Source organism: Eulemur rufifrons, chromosome 8, assembly GCF_041146395.1.
Source record: "Eulemur rufifrons isolate Redbay chromosome 8, OSU_ERuf_1, whole genome shotgun sequence".
Classification (NCBI taxonomy): Eukaryota; Metazoa; Chordata; class Mammalia; order Primates; family Lemuridae; genus Eulemur; species Eulemur rufifrons.
The window spans coordinates 114,703,702-114,708,879 of record NC_090990.1 but is presented as its reverse complement, the minus strand read 5'-3'; the positions used below and the strand labels follow the sequence as shown (position 1 = coordinate 114,708,879).

At 48.2% G+C, this 5,178-nt stretch overlaps 1 non-coding gene across 1 annotated transcript; it reads left to right on the top strand.

Moving 5' to 3' along the window:
* Positions 1 to 4,737: 4,737 nt before the first annotated feature.
* On the top strand, positions 4,738 to 4,866 carry LOC138391174 (small nucleolar RNA SNORA25). The gene has a single exon (XR_011234788.1). It is a non-coding gene; the product is annotated as a small nucleolar RNA SNORA25 (small nucleolar RNA).
* Positions 4,867 to 5,178: the final 312 nt, after the last annotated feature.

Below are 5,178 nucleotides of genomic sequence, written 5' to 3'. Positions count from 1 at the left end.
TAGGCCCTGCGTGCCCTTAGCCACCATCTTAAGCTGTCCCTGTTAGCAGGATGTGGCCCTCTAAACCCAGTCGCCTTTTTTGGGGGGGAGGGGTTGAGACAGTCTCACTCTGTCGCCCTGGGCAGAGTCCACTGTCGCCCTGGGTAGAGTGCAGTGGTATCATCGTTGCTTGAAGCAACCTCAAACTCCTGGGCTCAAATGATCCTCCTACCTCAGCCTCCCGAGTAGCTGGGACTACTGGCACACACCACCGTGCCTGGCTAATTTTTCTATTTTTAGTAGAGATGGGGTCTCGCTCTTGCTCAGGCTGGTCTCCAACACCTGCACCTAAGCCATCCTCCCATCTGGGCCTCCCAGAGTGCTAGGATTACAGGCGTGAGCCACCACCGCACCTGCCTGGCCACCAGTCATTCTTAGTTGTCCCTGCCCCACTTTCTATATGCCTCACCCCCAGAAAAAGTCCACTTTCTGGGGAAGTGAATCTCCCCAAACTTTCCTAGAGCCTAGTATCTAAACTACATAATATTTTGTTTTTCAGTCAAGTTAATTAAGGTGTAATTTACACAAAGTAAAATACAGCCTAAGATTTTTGACAGACACATACAGTTGTGTAACCACCACCACCACCAAGATACAGAATAGTTCCATCACCCCAAAAGATTCCCTCACGTTTGAAGTTAACAATGTCCCCCATCCCCAGCCTCTCACAACCACCAGTCTGTGTTGGTTTTATTTTTCCTCTCCAGTTTTGCCTTTTCCAGAATGTTACATAAATGGAATTTGGAGTCTGGCTTCCTTCGTTCAGCATAATCCTTTGGAGATTCACCCATGTTGCTGCATGCATCAATAGCACCTTCCTTTTTAACGCTAGATAGTATTCCAGAGTATGGATGTGCCACAGTTTGTTTATCCGTTCACCAGCTGAAGGACATTTGAGTTGTTTCCAGTTTGGGGCAATTATGAATAGGCTGCTATAAACATTCCTGTAAAGATTTCTATGCAGACATATGTTTTCATTTCTCCTGGGTAAATACCTAGGAATGGGATTCTGAGTGGTAATGTAAGTATATATTTAACTTTTAAGAAACTGCCAAACTGTTTTCCAAAGTGGCTGTATAATTTTGCATTTCCACCAGCAATGTAGGAAAGATCCGGTTACTACTCCACACCCTTACCAGGATTAGGCTCTGCAGTTCCCCCATTCCGACCTCCCTCCCTTCTCACGATGTGCTACATGGCACTGTAACGACCTCTGTGTTTCTTTCCCTCAGGTGGCAGTCCGAAAGGCAGGAAACAGGATTTATTTCTAGATTGCCCACACAGACTATATCAGGATAGGAGCTCAGTATATATATTTATCATATTTATCAACAAATGAAGGAAGCTTTCCAGGCTGCCTGGAAGTTTCTAGAGGTTAGAGCCACTGATGCTCCATCCTCCTCACCTGGAAAAGCACTGAGGTCCTGTTACTGACCTCACAGTTCTTGGTCCACTCACGGACAGAATTTGGCACAAGAGTGAAAATGGCATTTATACAGGCAAGGCTTTATGTGGGGGTGGGGTTTTGCTTGAACAAAAGGGAGACAGTGCTGGTTAAGGAGCAACCAGACTGGCTCTCAGAACAAAGGGCTGGGCAACTTTTAAAGGGTACAGGGAGAAAGTTTAGTTCCAGCCTTGAAATCATAGCGTGTAGAGGGAGTTTTGCTGGCAGCTGCCTATTTGGCGATCGTGCTTCTATATATATCACACGTTTCATTAGCATGTTAAATCTCCACCCTTGAGGGTGAGTTTTAGCATGAAAATGAGGCAAACGGTCTATGAGTGGCCAGCTTTGGGCATAATCTTGGCGGTAACCAGTTTGTGCTGGCTTTGACTTGGGCTGGTAGACCCCTGCTCCTATGGTTGCCATGTCCTGTTAAAGAAAGCAGAACTACCTTCTCTTGAAGTTGGGTGTTAATCATTTTCAAAGCTTGTGTTCAGTATTATAAGCAGACGTAAGCTTTGGCTCAAGGCTCGGACAAGTAGCCAAGGCCCACGTCCTGTGCTATTAACATCTCAGTCCAACAAACTTCCCTCAGTCAAGGGCAGCTCCTGCTCTACCCCTGTTCTCGCCCCTTCTCGAAGTCATGCCGCCCTCAGACCCTCCTCTCTGGGTCCTTTCTCTCCGGATGCTGCCTGCTCCGTGAGCATCATTCCTTAGGGAATAAACAGGGTGCAGAAAGGGCCTTCCCCTCTAGTGTCAGGTTATAGCCAGCGGATTCCGGGGACAAGCTACTGGAGAGATACAACAGATTGAGAGGAAACCGTTATGAAGCACAGTTGCTTCTGCCTGGAAGGTTCAAACCAAAGCTCAGGAGTTGGATGAGGATGTACGGACAACCTCAGTGTGGGCTTAGAGGCAGCCTGGTGACCCTGTATGCACACGTGCACTGCAAGTCCTGCAGGTTGTCCCCACAGTGTGGCTACCAGGCTTCTTTAAGGAGATAAGCTGCTCATTGGAGGGTGAGCACCAACTCCAGCAAAGGAATGGCTGAGAGGGAGCTCAGGGCAAGGACTACGACCCGCCGGGGCAGGCCTTGCCCTTTCTGCCCCCACCACACGCAGGGAGGCCAGAGGCCAGTCAGAGCCTGAGGGCCTGACCACAGGATGCCTGGCCTAGCCTCTGGCCACAATGCATCTGTCATTGTTTGCAGTTACACACCCCAGGACAATGGAGGAGTCTACTGACGTGGAAGTTCAACCCTACAGTACATTTAGACACTGGGGGGCTGAATGGAACTCACCAGAAGGATCTTTTCCCAAGGGCCTGGGGGCAAGTGGCGGGATCCTGATGACCATAGTTCTGAAGGAGGGTAGAAATAGACAGGAAACAAACAATGAATAACTCCAGAGTTAAGGACATTCAGTTCCCCTCGCCACCCAGATCCGGGAGAAATTGAGCAGAGAGGAAAGAGAAGTGAAACCTTCAGAGGTGGCCCAAGCTGGCGGTGCCGCGCGCAGCTGGTTGCCGGGGCCGCGGGTGCGGTCCCAGAGCCAAGGGCGGCCTTAGGCTTGGTGCGTCCTGCACACCTCCGGGGCATGCGCCAAGAACCACATGCTACGAATCTGCCACAGCAAAGGGTACAGGCCAATGAGCTACGAGGAGGCGCATGCGCCGCACCACATCACCCATAACCTGGATGGGGAGGAACACCCTGCAGCGAACGGTGGGGGATGTTTTCCTTCGCAAGTTCATGCTGGGTACCTTCCCAGGCTGCCTGGCCCACCAGCTGGTCCTAAAGCGCCGAGCTGCCCAGGTGGAGATTGTGCCCTGGTCCTCAGGCACCTGCCTGCGCAGAAATGCATGAGAAAGAAGTAAAGTAGAACTAGGGGGAAAGACATCCTCTCGGAGGATGGAGGCATGGTTTCTCAACTGCTTTGGATAAAGACTCTCTATATTGTAAAAACAGACAACAAACAACCTTCAGAGGTGGGACTGTTGTGAGTTCAAGGTATATCCCTGGTGAGGTGAGGACAGCTGAGGGCTGAGGATGTGCTTGGGTAAAGGCTGGGTAAGAGAAGGTTGAGAAGAGAAGAACCTTAGAGATCATCTACTCCAAATTCTGTTTCAACAGGAGAGAGATGTGAGGCTTGGGGTGCGGAAGGGACTTGCCCATGGTCACAGGGCTAGTTAGTAGCAGAGATAAAACTGGAACCCAGATCTCTGGACTCTTTTGAGAATAGTTTTGCATACAGAATCCTGGCAGCTCATCAGGAAAATCTAGTCTAGAAGACTTCTCTTAAAGAGCGAAAAGTTAAAAATGGGAAGCAAGACTCATTTGAAGGCAGATCTATTTGGATTGGTTCATTCCTATCTGAAGTACCTGCACTTGTGTAGCCTCTGGCTACGGGGGTTTAAACTTGCAAGTGCAGACCAGTGACAGCTTTCTCCTTCTGCAACAAAAAGTGGGTTAGCTGCTCCTGGAGACATTTGGGCCCAGTTTCACCAGGAAGCAGATAATGACATGGGACTGTTTCTAGTGTAGGGTATGGCAGAAAGGGTTGAGATGTGGACTTGGGGAGACTGTCTCCACCACATGCTTCGGGAATCTTCCCTCTTGCTGCAAGCTGTAGAGTGACTCTGGGAGGCAGCTGGTGGAGAAGGAGGCTCTGCTCACACATAAAAGGCTGAGAGTAACCTGAAGTTTATTCTATACACTAACCCATAATTATCCTATATTCCTCTAAATGATCAGCACCATGATGGACAGATCCCCTCTTCCTGCCACAATTTTCCCTAAAGTTGTGGACCTTTTTGATGATCTCAAAACTGACCTCACATATTAATTTTGTTCTGGAGTACCTGACCCGCTCTGTCTCTCTCTGGGATCTGTCTTGGTCTATAAGCCCTACTGCAGGGACAGGCTCAGCTGCCATATTTGTTCCATGTGACCATCCAGCTATAGCTGATTAGACCAGAATCAGATCCTGTCTCAATACTGAACAATCTATTGGCTGGTCAGCAACTAATCAGATTCACCCTCTCAAGAATTTTAATTATGTGCTACAGAGCCAGAACTTGATCAGAGTTCAGAGGTTTCTGAGAACTGGGAATACAGTCAAAGGTGTGAACAGGCTGAGGTTATCAGGAGACAGAGAAGCTTCTTGAATAAGCTGTAGAGAGAAAAATGGCCACACATTTAAATAGATGAGACACCATGGAGGCCCCAAAGAAAGAGTATCAAGGAGAGGGATTATAGGTCATTTCAAAGAGGGCTTGTATGACTATGAAACCATAAGCTCTAAATGTTACGTGATCAGAGACTGAAGCTCTCCATAGGATTCCACCGTCATCCAACAGTGCTGTTTTCCTGAGGAGGTACAAGACTTAGCCACTCACACTCATGGCAATTCATTCTTAATAATCCATGATTGGAGATGTGGGAAAGTGAATAGATGTCTCAAAGTTTAAAAAGAAAGAGATAGCAGGAAAGAGAGAGAGAGAGAGCGAGAGAGTCAGAGTCTACTTCAAGCCCTAACAATTCAGATTTCCCAGATCCAATTTCTAAGAGACTGGGCTGTGCTTTATTTCCATGAGCTGCCCTAGATCCTTACAATAACTACCTCCTTTATTTTGGCTTGCATGAGTGCTTTTCTGTCCTTTGCATTCAGTAAATCCATCCTAAAATGCCTTTATCT